The sequence below is a fragment of the Miniopterus schreibersii genome, assembly GCF_964146895.1.
Source record: "Miniopterus schreibersii genome assembly, chromosome: 19".
Classification (NCBI taxonomy): Eukaryota; Metazoa; Chordata; class Mammalia; order Chiroptera; family Miniopteridae; genus Miniopterus; species Miniopterus schreibersii.
The window spans coordinates 1708629-1722964 of NC_138119.1; the positions used below are offsets into that span (position 1 = coordinate 1708629).

The window sequence follows — 14336 nt, forward strand, 5'->3', positions numbered from 1 at the left end:
GATGCAATGGAGTTAGATATCAAGAAAGGAAAGAAATTTGGGAAATTTACAAAGAAAAAAGATAAATATGGTAAACATTATGCTGTCTGAGAGAAGCCAGTTATAAAATACCACATATTGTATGATGCCCTTTATATAAAATGTCTAGAAAAGGCAAATCTGTAGAGGGAGAAAGTAGATTGTGGTTGCCAGGGGCTGGAGAATTAGGGAAAAATGGGGAGTGCCTGCTAAAGAGTGTGTGGTTTGGCCCTGGCCGGCGTGGCTCAGTCAGCTGGGCACCATCCTGTGCACCAGGAGGTCACCAGTTGGATTCCTGGTTGGGGCCCATACCGGGGTTGTGGGATCGATCCCCAGCAGGGGCCATGCAGGAGGAGACCGATAGATGTTTCTCTCTCTCTCTCCATCTCCCTTCCTCTCTCTCTAAAATCACTGAGAGCATTAAAAAAAAATAAAGGGTATGTGATTTCTTTCTGAGGTCATAAAAATTGATTGTGGTGATGATAGCACAACTCTATGAAGACATTAAAAGCTTTTGAATTCTACATTTCACATGAGTAAATTATGTGGCATGTAGATTATTTCTCAATAAAGCTGTTACCAAAAACAATCATCACTAAGGTCTACATTTAGTGGATTTCACTGTATACTGTACTCTAAGGAACATCACTGGGACTTATTTTACTAGCCCAATATAAATGATTATTATTTACAGTAATTCCTAAATATGATGGACATGATATTTCTTCAATCTATCTCTTTAGATGTCTATGTCCTCTGGACAACAAACATACAGTAAAGCTGGAGGTTTTAAATGGTTTATTCTTTATGATAAAATAATGCCAAAGCAACCTATTAATTAATAAGTCAATATTAAAATATAATTAATAGCATTTTTATACAAAAAAATTGAAAACATTTTCATATTATAAAATAAATGTGGGTGGGTTTTTTTTGTCTAGTTATTTAACCTTGAACCATTACTAATCTCATATTAATCCAAACTGATAAATAAAAAGGTGACATTTTTTAAAGGTAGTTATTGTGGTCAGCATTTAAAGATGATGGGAGGGAGGAAAGGAGGGAGGGAGAAGTCTGGGTAACATGCAAGAAACATGGCTGCATTTATTTTAGTTTTTAGTTCCACAATCCCTATTGTGATAAATGATTATGTTTATCTATTTCGGCAGAGTAATGTAAGTTTTGAGAAGAAACATTCTGAATACAATTTATTGGCTGCTTATCACAGTGACTTTTCCTTTACGTAGCATAAGTAGAAAGCATAACATGAAATATTGGGTTAACCTTTTGCGAAAAGGCAGTGACTTGAATTCAATGGATCTCGGGTAAAAATAAATTGAATTGTGGAGAACAGTTACCAAGGATTTGACTTAATAATATCCCAAATGAAAAGTGAGATAAAATAAAAACACAGGACATGAGTGGTTGAGAGCTGTTAAAAACAATTTTCCAAAGCAAGACTTTTTAAAACTAAAAGTCAATATCATCAATAACCAAGCAGCTGGCAGAACGAGGCAGGAGAGCTCTAAATTACATTCTCCCCGAGAAAAGACCAGAGCCGGGTCCGGGCAGGGCCACGGGGTCCCCTCGCTGGATAAATCGAGCACGTTAAGAGGCCCGTTAACCCCTTCTGATCAGAGGTGTATCACTTACAGAGGGAGCGTTTTCTCCCATACAAAGGATGTGTCTTTCCCAATCACTTTCAGTCACACAGTAAAAAAAAGTACAGTTGATTCATCCTAGAGGCAGAAGAACGGGATTTGAGAAAATTTCACTGCACTACCTTGTTTTCGTTTAAGAAATGACAGGATGTGATCCAGGAACATTTATGAAAGAGATCGAGTAAAGGTTCTGTGCTGTCGTCACTGTCAACACCGTTCTGGGAAGTGGCGGGAATGTCGCAATGTCCTGAGAATCCTGCATCCGCCGGCGTTTCTGCGCTAAGCGGGCACGAGGGGCCCCCGCCGACGCCGTCGCAGGCCCTCGCTCAAACCACAGCAGCACCGCGCAGCCTGAAGTCGCCGAACCGCAGCGGCTGAGAGCTTGAGCTCCTCCCGCAGGATGTCCCCCCGAACACACGGCTTTGTTTTCTACCACAACACTGAGGGTTCCGACATAACCAGCCCTTTAAGGCCCCTTCACGCCTCGCCTTTACGGTTATAATCAAAGGTTCCCCCTTCAGTACTGGTCATTACTCACGGTAACCCCGAGCCCTGAAAACGATACCCGTATACTGACATTTTAGATTTACAAGCTGAACTTGATGAGCTACATTGTGTCTTGTTTAAATGACCCCTAATTTTGCCTTTGATGGCTAATGCTGAGTCCGCTGTCAGTCATCTCCTACTTTCCAAAGCATCAAGTGAAAAAATATAATAACAACAATAAAAACCAGGCTTTTCTCACGTTTTGATAATTGGGCCTAAGTACTTAGATTATGATAAAACGTATCATGCTGCCATTTTCCCTCAATAAACATGCTCAGCTACAAGGAAAACAGAAACGCCTACTGTGTCATGCACTCGATCAATATTCGTTGCTTCATCCAGGCAACAATGTAACCAGTGTTGATCCATAGAAAACCAAACGTGCTCAACAGCCTCATGCTTAGGGGCCCAGCCTCAGGCAGTTACCCCCCCCCCCCGCCCTGTCCATCGCTGGCCATGGTGTAGGGTGAATTTGGGGACGTATCTTAGGGATCCACCAGAGCACCTGGGTTCCCAGATAAGCTCATCACTGACAGGGTCAGGCTCCGGCTGGGTCAGCTGCGGAAGGGGGAACAATTTTGCACCCCAGGCCCACACCTGAGTTATAAACAACCTCAAAGCCGAACGTCTTAAAAATCCACGCCAGGCAGTCCTGGTAAGAGACTTCCACATTTCCCTAATTTTTTTTTTTTTTTTTTTTTAATGTTCATCCATTCTTTGTCCAGGCTCAGGCTTCTTTCTATACGCTTAGGGTGAATTCCCTTTCCAAGTAACTTACCCTCCTTTTTTTTTTTTTTTTTAATTGCACTAGCCCTATAGAAAGGCCAATTTTCCCTTATGCACAAAGACTAACTCCAATAACTGGCGGAAGAGGGAGTCTCTCCCCGTCCTAAGTCTTCTAACTTTCTTTTTAGTAAATATTCACTAAGTACTTTGCACAGTGTTGGAGGTCAAACTTGGGCTTAGCTCCTAGCTCTACCCCTTTTTTCTGGTCATGCAAACTCTCAATCTCTCTACTTCTTCAACTATAAGATGGTGGTTAGTAATAGTACCTACCTCGGGGGGTTGTTTTGGAGATTAAATGAGATGATACATGAAACTGTCAGGAGCGGGGTTTGCAGTGTAAGCCACGTGTCGTCAGTCAGTACGGATGGAAATCTTTAGGCTCCACCCGTGGCCCTGTACTGCCGGTTCTGAATGTATGCACGAAAGCATCTCTTTGAAACAGGAATATGACACAGGGTGAAGGGAACAGGTGAAAGGGCCGCTGTAAATAAGCAGAGCGAGCGAGATGCACCCGGGCGAAGCCACATCACCAGCCCTGGAACGGGTCTTTGCAACTTCAAAGGCAAACTGCCCGGAAATGCAACCTCCTCCTCTCACGTTAATATGGCCGGGAAAAGGGGCCCGGAAATTCAAATTCAGGTTTTAAAATCCACTGCGTACAGACAGCAATGCGCATATCGTTTTACAGACATAGGACCGCGTGCAACTCGTGGAACTTGGGACCCGACACGTTTAGGTGAATTTCCATTGCTTTTCCTTCCCAAGGAAGGCCGGATCCCAGGCGATGGATTTATAAACCATCAAAAAACTCGTTGGCTGGAAGAGAACGAACCCCCGGGAAATCGGAGTGACTGCTATTGAACAAATAGTTAACGCAACTAAGACGGTTCTTGCGTCCTAAGTGCACGGCGCACTCACCGCGTCACTGTCCCGTTTACGCTCAAGGCCCACCCCGGGCGCTGCGGTCCGGCCCTGCTGGCCCTGCGACTCCCACCACACACCCGGCACCTAAGCGCCGTCGCCGGTTCCCTGTGTCTCGAGTCTAGTTCAACCCTGCGTCCACACCGCCGCTCGCTGCCTCGGTCTAGGGTGCAGCCACTTTATGTTAGTTTATTTGCTAACTTTAAGTTCCAACGAAGAACCATGTCCTCTAAAAATTAAGAAATGCCCCCCCATGTAGGTTGTACCCCTGCGCGTCTCGAGCCCCCCTGCCCTGCCATTCACCCGACACAGGGATGTGATACCAAGTGCTGATTAACACATACGCCCTCTCCCGCCAGGCTGTCAGCAGCCCCTCAAAGGCAAGGGCATCATTTACAGGGCCCGCTGTCCTCAAAACCAAGCACACCACTTCCTTAGTAAAAATAACGCAAATATAATTGATTAGAAACATTCCTTAGCCAAACAGCCTCAAAAAGCAGCGAGAAACGTCCGCCGGGGAGCAGGACTTTGGTGCTGGCAAAACAAACAGAAGCCTGTTTTCTGCCTCCCGTTCTCTCTGTCGCCGGGCACAAGGCGTGCCGGCCGCCGGGTACAGACACTTCAGGCCACAGGCTCATTAAGGGCTCCAAGGCGGGAGGGGGCCGGGCTCCTCCTCGCTCTCCGGAGGCCGGGCTGTGCAGTAGCCTGACGTCAGCAACAGGCTCCGCAGGAACACAAACCAGCTGCTTGCTGCTTTCTGTCCTTAAACTGCTCTGGGGTCAAAAGTTTGGGTTTCATTACACAACACAGAAACCTCCAACGCATGAAAGGCGTGGTCCCTGCACAAGAGAAGGGGAGGAAGTCCACGGGGTAAATACGCAGGAGGCCGTTTAGTTTAGTGCGATCCCAGAGGAACGCGGGTGGCCTGGGAGGCGCCTCTGGGAAGGGCCCTACTTGAAGGATGTTTATTTTAACGTTTCTGTTGAAATCTGTAAAATAACCAGGACGGCTTTCAAGAAATACTTTTAAGAGAAAGGATAGTTTGTTATTTATAACAATAAAGAGCTGGAAAGTATACGGCAGGAAGACAAAAGTTAAATTATGGTTTGTCGGCAGTGGAGTAATATACGCACCTATGAACAATCATGTTTCAAAGGGGATTCACTGATGTGGAGAAACACGCTTGGTTTCATGGAAAGCTTCTAAAATGGGGAGAAATCAAATCTACTTCTGAAATTAGATCAGTTCTATTAGAAAGGTTATGTTTTTGTGTATAAATATTTTAAATAATGTAAAATTCATGTATTAATTACTATTTAAGCCACTTTTCTTCTCTTAGTAGTAAAATCTTGTATTTTTTTTTAATTGGGATTCCATTTTATTTATTTTTTTCCTTCATTATTGAATTTATTGGGGTGACATTGGTTAGCAAAATTATACAGGTTTAGGCACACAATTCCACAACACATCACCTGTACACTGTATTATGTATTCACCACCCAATATCTGTACTCTCAATGCCCTCTGAGTGCCTCCAGAGAACCACAGTCAGTCATTTAAAAGTAATATTAGCTAGTGGAAAATACACAGTATGAAGTCAGATAAATATATCTCAGCAATTCCAACTTTGGGGCATAACTATCTCGCTTTAAACAATTTAAATTTACACCTAAAGTAAGATATAAAAATAATGCCTTTCATGACTTTTCAGTTACAATTAAACACTGTACTGCGCTACACTGGTTCCCCAGGTTTACCGTCTCTCGGGGATAACTCTCTCTTGTTGCCTGACGGCCACTGTTTGGTATACTTTGTTTCTGTTTTATCGTTTCTGGTGGAAATTTAGGCAGGAAACAGGTTAATTCAGTGGGTCCGCGTTGCTCAAATCCTGCACATTCCTTCAAAAGGCCTGTTTTCAGGAGGGGCCCTTGAGCGACCCCAGGAAAGTGTTTGGGGAATGCTCCATCTGGCCAGAGGGTTTGTGCCGAAGGCCCCGGGCTCTGCGAGACCAGTCGGGGCAGATATTTTGAGCAACCAGAGGGACGTCTGCTTTCTCCCTGCTGGTCGGAGCCTGAGTAACTGAGTCGATGATGCCGCGCTCGCTCGATGCCTATGTGACTGGTGCCCAGTAAAAACCCAGGACACCGAGGCTCGGCTGGGGACGTGTCACACGGCGTCTCCGGGGGAACTGAGGACACCTGGAACCATGTACCTGGTTCCCTCTGGATTTTGACCCAGGTGCCTTTCCTCTTGGTTGGGTCTAATCTAGTTTTCATTGCAATAAACACGTGACCGTGAACCTCACAACTTCTGAGGGCTGTGGCCCCTTCCAGTGAATCAACGTGCCCGAGAGTGGCCTTGAGGACCCAGGCAGAAAACTGTGAGCCAACCCCCGTGACTCCACCTTGAGCGGACCTGGGAGCAGGGCCAAGAGAACCGAGGTTCCGTGGTTCCTCCCTCCCTCCCACGCAGCTTAACCCGGCAAAGGGACCTTGACAAGAAACCTAGAAACCGTCTAAGAAATGCCAGTAAAGGGATCTCTCCGCTCACGTTTATCTTCAGCTAAGTTCCAGCCAGTGAGCTGTGTTCAGGAGTGTGGGTGTCTGGGGACCTCTCATTAAAGGGGGGCGCGCTCCTCTCTCCCCTTCCTTGCTCCTTGTGGGGCCCTAACTTCCAACGTGAACCGTGTGGTGGACCTGAGGAGACGCCAGGGGGGAAGGACAGAAACCTGCCGACCAGGAAAGGTGCCGCAAGCCCCGCACTCCTTCCATGGGGAGGACATCAATTACTGTCTCGTTCCAGCCACTTCCATTCACGTTTTTAATAACACGCCTCACAATCTGGTGCGCGCAGCGCCCACGGTGATTCTGGTGCCAACCAGGTGTGGGGAGCGCTGAGCGGGATCACCCGGGAGCGCGCCGGCCCAGCAGAGTGTATCCACGTGTCAAGAGGGGAGCATTTGGCTTATGTACTTAAAAGACAAATGGGAAATCACATCAGCATAAGTTAGTATTTTTCTTGAAATCCATCAAGATGTCAAAAATCCTAAACCAAAAATTACTCATTTCAAGAAATGATCAATGGAAATGTTGTTGTGCCAGCAAAGAAAAAAAAAAGAAAAAGATTCATTTTCATCTCCATTGATCGGCTGCTAATAGGTCGCTCCGTTTGAACTGATATGAATTCTTTACAAGATGGAGCAATGGTGTGAATAAAAATCTGCCCGCTGTTCCTTTGTAAACTGTTTTCTGGAAACTTTCCATAGCCACCCCCTGCGTGTGACCCCCCCCCCGGATCCACACAGACTGCGTGAAACCCCCCCCCCCCCCGGCTGGGCGCAGAACACACTTCTGAGCTCTCAGGGTGCTCTGTCTCTACCCATATTCTATTAATCTCAGGATTGGGGCTCAGCCTGATACATGTTTTAAACAAGAAGAGAGTCCAACTCTTTCTCTAAATTTTATGATGGCTCTTATTTGAAAAACAAAACAGAACACAGACAGGTTTTTCTAAAGCTCTTGCACTGAATGACTGTTTATCAGTAGCTGTCAAACGGGGGCTACTCGCACGCCAGGCACCGCTCCACGTGTTTTTCGTCACCACGGTCCTACGATGCTGTTAGTATTATCCTCGCAAGTTTACAGATAAAGAGACAAAATTGTAAGGAGGCTGAGTCGCGCGTCCAGATGGGACAGGGACCCTGACCCGCTCTCCTGGCTTCAGACTCTACACTGTAAATCCCGACTCTGTGCTCTCTCCGCGGGCAGCCACGGCCTTAGCTCCGTGTTTATTTTAGTGCCTGTGACTCCAGGATTGCCGGGTAGGCCATGTAAGTCATGGAATCGGTTTTTCTTTGGGGCTGATAGCAACGCAGCCAAGACGGGAAGTCAGACCTTAAAGAAAAGGCCGGTCGTGTCTCTGTTAGCCGCAGCGTCTAACAACCCACCTGGCGCACATGGGTTACCTGGTGTTGGTTTAAATAAAGAGAAAGAGGCAACACTTAGAATTACTGACAAGCAAGCTCTAGCGGAGTCGATGACCACGAATATATGTTGTGAAGTGCAGAAAAATAAATGGACCTCTCGTGTGATTACAAGGGGAGCGGTAACTACCAAAAATAAAAGTGGGGATATAGAACTAGGGAGGGAAAAAAGTATTCTGTTCCTCTTGGCACTTCACTTGAACACCGGTGTCATCTTAGAAACGACATAGAAGCTAAAAAAAAATTGACAGTGAGATAGAGCGTGTTTCGAGTGCCTTTCAATTGTTGGATTTGAATTAAATCCAGACGTCTTATCTGAAAAGCTAAGACTTTTTTCCTTAATTGTGAAGAAACCACAGATGCTCTGGTACCAAAAATAGAGTTCACAGCTCAGAAATGTCAAGTAACGCTGCTTCCATGATAACAGAAACTGCATGCTTAACACTTTCGATTCATAAAAATTTTACATGCATGATCAGGCCGTGCGTTTCCACTGAAATCCACACTGTCTGAAACGTTCTGTTCACGGGTCTGTCTGTCCCACTGGACTCTGAGCTTGTGGAGTGCAATGACCGGCGAGGACTCCCCGCAGTATTTTCAGTGCCTTGTGTGGGGCCGAATATAAAGGAAGCTTGCGCTGAACTGAACTGCACCCACTCGCGTCAGGGCCATAAGGGATGCCCATGGACAGACAGGACCAGTACGGTGAACGGACACCCCAAGTTAAAGGCCACCAAGGTCAGGGCCAAGGCTCCTGACTCCATCCCATCCCCAAATTCATACAAAGAAAATTACTACAAGGAAGCGCCCAAATATTTTCAAATGTTGTGAGTGATCCGTTATCTTACATCGCCTCCCACCCTAATTCTGATCCGAAGCCATATTAAAAGTACAGATGGAGCGAAAATCAGGAAACGGATGAGTAATGAGAGCCGAGCGCGACGTCACAGGTCAGAAGTTCAGCTTCAGAGGAGCTGGAGGAAGCGAGATTTCTTTTATTTCCCCAAGACAGACTGCATGATCCCTACATTTAAATTAATCCTCTAAGCGTTACGGGTTTTCCATTGCCATGGAAATACTCTTCATCTCGAGGTGAGTCAATTATCAGCGTCACCTTCGACACAAAGCGCCTTACCCTTCAGCTGTCACCGTGCAGATTCATGCTGAAAACAAATTCTAAGCAGTTGCATCGCTGTGTAATGAGTAATAATTTCCCCAAATTAGTAGCATTCAGCGTCTAGTGAGATTTCTTTATTATTTGATTCACAGACTATTTTGTCAAAGGAGCAGCTACACAGAGCCTTCACCTCTGAAGGCTTCTCTTTCGCAGGGCACGCGGCTAGGAAACAATCGGGTGTTATCCTGTCTCGAGAGAAGTAACTGTAATAACCTCCAGGTGCTGGATAAAAGGCACGTCCGGCCCACGGCCCACGGCCCACGGCCCACGGCCCACGGCCCACGGCCCACGGCCCACGGCCCACGGCCCACGGCCCACGGCCCACGTACGTTCCTTCAGCCTTCCTGGCGCTTGAACTTACTCGAAGGTACGAACATTTCCCCAGGGGTGATAGGGATTAGCTATAATTAAGGTTTGGGGGCTGGCACAGAAGAGCATGTGACTTAATGGAAGACAGCTGGGAACTAATGAGGGTGCTACATAATCACGTAACAGGTTGTCTGTGGGCCACGTTCGTGCTGCTTAAGACACGTGCCCCGACTCAAGGATGCAAACCCGACGGTGGCCACACCTCTTGTAGAATTTACTGTGAAGCGAAAACGCAGAGGACTGGAAACAACGTGCTTAACAGTATCACAAAGACAAGCATCTCAGATTTCTTTTTTTAATTCTCACCTGAGGATTGGTTCTGTTGATTTTAGAGAGAGGGGAAGGGGGAGGGGGGGAGAGAGAAACCCTGATGTGATAGAAACATCGACCGGCGGCCTCTCCTACCACCCGCCGCGCCCCGGGACAGCACCCACAGCCTTGCACGTGGGAACGATGCTCTAACCAACAGAGCTCCCCAGACAGGGCCTAAAACTACTGTTAAAGTTAGTAAGGCTGTGAGCAGATACTTCTGATAGGATAAGCAGCAGATATGAAATTGTGTACGATTAAAGCTATTTGGGGGAAACCCGCATGAAAAAGAAAGGACTGCGCTGCGTCAGTGGGGCCCCTCTGGGTGGTGTGACTGTGTGTCTGGGGTCTTCTTTCCCCTTTTGTCTTTTCTACATGGTTTCAATCTTCTCTAATGATCGTGAAAAATAATTTAAAAATTAAATCAAGGGAATAAAAAAAGTTTAATGAAAATTAACCCCGGAAAGAGCATTTTGCTGCGAAGGTTGTTATGCTCTAACCCCACAGATCTGCGAGGGGGAGAATTAAATGCCTTTCTTCTTTGAATTATAGAGGATCTGAAATGTCTGACGCCAGCACTCCCCAATATTTGTCCTTGAAGAATATTTAAAAGAAGATTCCCCAAAGCTTTGGGGTCACTGGGGAGCAAGGAGTCGCCAAAAGGTGACTGGAATTCCCTGTGGGGCCGGGGACCCCCCAATTGCACTCGGGTTTCCACCGACAGTTATCAATCAACAAACACGTGCAAGAAACTGCCTCAGCAGGTGCATGATTTTGACTGAAACCTCTGGTCTTTAGTCCGACCTAAAACGGGTATTATCCGAGAGAACTACGAATACATCAATTCCAGGTGCCCCTCACAGAGCTCCGGCCACATGGAGAAGAAACAGACTTTTTCTGTGAGCCCAGGAGAGACGTAGGTTTTGCTCATTCGTGTGATGTAAAAAGCGAAGGGAGGGGGCACGAAGCCCCGGGGACGAGTCCGGCAGACGCTCCTGGCCGGTGTGCGCGGGTCACTCGGCCCCGCCCGGCCTGCCGCCGAGAGGGGCAAAGACAGGCCGCAGCTCACATCTCCCAACGATTTGACCGCTGCCCTGTTTCATCACAAACCATCCTTAGAAGTCTGATCAATGGCAAGCTCACCGAGGAGTCAACCAAATCTTCGCAGAGGCTGAATGATTTCCACAAGGTCAGAGAGCAAGGAGCCCCGCTCCACGTGTGGAGCAAACACCATCCCCGGGCTTGCCCCTCCCCCGGAAGGCTGATTTTAATTAAATCTAGTCCTCGGCCTTCTCCTCTGTCGTTCTGCCGAAGATTTTCAGGGGGGCTTTACATTAGACTAACGTGTTTAAAGTGTCAGCACACTACTACAGGCCATGTTTCATATCATTCAGAGGGTTTCCCAAAGATTTCACAAAGACCCACTCAGATGAGACAATCCTGGGCAGGAAAAACAAGTTGAAAATCGGGGTGCAGGGGTGAAGTTTTGGGGGAGATGTGAAGGTTCAGGGGGGAGAGGAGGCTGTGCGGAGAGTGCTGGGTAATAAAACATGGGCCAGGCGGAGCTCCATCTGTATAAATCAGGCCGGGAGTTGAAATGTAATTTTGCGTGGGTCCCCTGAGAAGTGGCCCTCGGGGCTTCATTATTGATGAAGAGATTTTTTTCAAAGAGGCCCAGTGAGCAGTGCCTCCGGGGGACATCCATAAGCACTCATGATATCAATTTCCAAGCACCTGGGAGGTAGGGACACAGACTGTCACTTTAATTATCACGAGGGAGACAGAGGAAGGACAGGCACTGTGAGTGCTACCACCCAACCAAGCTGAGATTCTCCAAGAAATAAAATTATTAGCATCTAGTGCCGAAGGTTCATTCTCTAAATCGTAGCTCAGAACGGCCACGGTTTACCTTTTCCTGGTGCAAAATAGGTTGTGGATCTCCAACCCTCTCCCCTCCTCAGACGTGAAAAAGTTATTTACCAACACGTACAGTGTGTGCAAGGATGTAGTGTGCACAGCGTGTGCTCAGAAGTCTCGCAAAAACTTTCTGTGAAGCTAATACGCTTGCTTAGAGAAACTAAAGCTCAGTCCACTTTGTACAAAAAAGCAATGAGTTGGTTTTTTTAATAATTGTGTCGGGATTTATTTTCAGAAAAGGTAACTCCAATTCCCTTCTAAATATCATCGAGAATGCCAAAGAACAATTTTCACTAATGCATTCATCCTGAGCTAGTCTCAGAAACACCCAGAAAACCACGGAAGACTCAGCCCACTGCAGTAAAACAGGAGAGTCAGGGGTCCGTCCTGGGGTGACTCGTAGCTCCCCGCACGTCAGACGTGGATCAGCCTGCGTGGACGAGCGGATGCCAGCTACTTCCTTCAGCTCTCCGGCAGCTAACACTAGGGGGCTGGCAATGCTGAAGGTATGAAAAATATTTTACAAAATTAAAATTAAAAAGCAAAACAAGTGGGTCTCTTTCATTTGACCTGAATTTCAGAAACTGCCCCATCTCGTTGGCAACACTGACAACCAGAATTCAGGGAATTTCCCCTAGCTTTGACTCTATCACGAGCCTCCCTCATAATTCTTTCAACTTCATTAACTCTCCCCTCCTGTAACGTATTTTTACAGACTGTGGTATCACCCGTTAATTCTTGGAGTTGAACAAAATTCTACCCAAATGATGTTTCTATAACACACACGATACATGCAATAATATTTAAAATTGGTACAGCCATTTAAGAAGCATGCGTTCTCTGTGACAGATGCTGTCTCAGGCATCCTATGTGCAGGACTCCAATTAACCCTTACAGCTACTGCAAGAAATAGTTAAGATTAAATCGCCCGGACAGAAGAGATGAAAGTCCAGGTAAGGGCTGGACCACAATGACACAAATAAACAATTAACAGAGCCAGGCCCAGCTGGAGTGGCCTAGTTGGTTGAGTGCTGTCCTGTGCACCAAAAGGTTGCCAGTTCCATTCCAGGTGAGGGCACCTACCTAGGTTGTGGGTTCGACCCCAGGTAGGGGAACATATGGATCTATGTTTCTCTCTCCTCCCCCACCTTTCTCTCTCTCCATCTCTCTAAGCATGTCCTTGGGTGAGGGTTTAAAATAAAATAATAAAATAAAATAAAATAAATAAAATAAAATAATAAAATAAATAAAATAAAATAAAACAAAATAAAATAAAATAAAATAAAATAAAATAAAATAAAATAATAGAGCCAGGATTTGAACCCATGCCTGTTTTAATATAGTGCTTTATTTAAACCATAGAATGAAGCTTGATTTTGTGACATACAAAATAGGTAACTTTCTACAAAAGTACTGAGTTCCTAACATCAATAGATATCTGTTTGGTCTAAAGGGAAAGCTATATGTTGAGTTAAATGCAGATGTCTCACACCTGCTGGTATAACCTTTGAATCAAAAGCTACGGAAGCCATAATAATTGTAAACCACAGGAAAGACATGGGCCTCGGAGGAGTTACCGAGGTGCTGTCACTGGCTTGACTGCACCAGTGACGCTGGAGGCCGGGAACACCTCCGTCTCCACACAGGGCGTCCAGAGCAAATGCAGGTAAACATGTCACATTTGAAGATCAAATCCTGGTTATACATAAATTTATCATCTTAAGCTTAACAAATGTTTTTGAACTTAGGCACAGTGTAGGTGACACAGAATTTTCCTTACAGTCGTAAGGACTAAAGGCTTTGTGCCCATATCGGCCACTGAGTCCATACAGCTGAGGAGCAGAAAAATGAAATCCTACTTTCCAGTCTCCTCTTTAGCTCACTGAGGCCTGGTCCATCTCTTTTTTTTTTTTCATTATTATTTTATTACTTAACTTTTTTTAGTCTCATTGTCTTTAATTTTCATGTTTCTAATTTTTAATTGATGATGTTAATTATTAGAATTCTCCCACCGGGACCAGACCTGTTTACCCGGCTGGAATGTCTAATTTTCAGTTCCTGTGGTGTTGCCTGTTTATATCCAGAGGTTGGTAAAAATGCTGTATTCACAGTTAAGGAAAGACGGGACTGCTTAAAGATCACGCAATTACCTCAGCAAATTTTTGGCTCTGGATTTCTCAGAATTTTTATACATTTTTATGAATTCCTAACTGTAAACGTTCAGCTTTCCGAACCTGGATTTTTCTTCCAGAATGTAAGAAAGGAGGCTACTGAATTCCAGCCCACTTTTACAATTAAGCAATCAGTCAACACTACCTGCTCTGATTAAGATTAAGCAGATCCAAACTGAAAACCTCCCTAGCGATAGATTCATCTCTAGTCATTAATCTCACAGTTTTTAATTAAACTACTGAAACCACTCATCTGGATTCATATGTAGGAGGTGGAATCTTTTTTCACGGTATTGAAATATATACAAGACCATGCTTAGCTAGAGAAATGTGACGTCCCATACAAAGACAGGTACATCCCTGGGTGAAGTAACTCCCCAAATCGCACAATCAGACCCACTTCTACTGCCCAGCTAAATTCCTTAGAAAGGAGAAACACTTTAAAACGAAGTACGTTCCGAGGGGCAGCTTAAAGTGGG

The 14336-nt window shown here is 45.7% G+C and overlaps 1 protein-coding gene across 1 annotated transcript in view; it reads right to left on the reverse strand.

Moving 5' to 3' along the window:
• DPYD (dihydropyrimidine dehydrogenase) overlaps positions 1–14336 on the reverse strand; it is a 316316-nt gene that overhangs the window by 298920 nt on the left and 3060 nt on the right. The window lies entirely within an intron of this gene.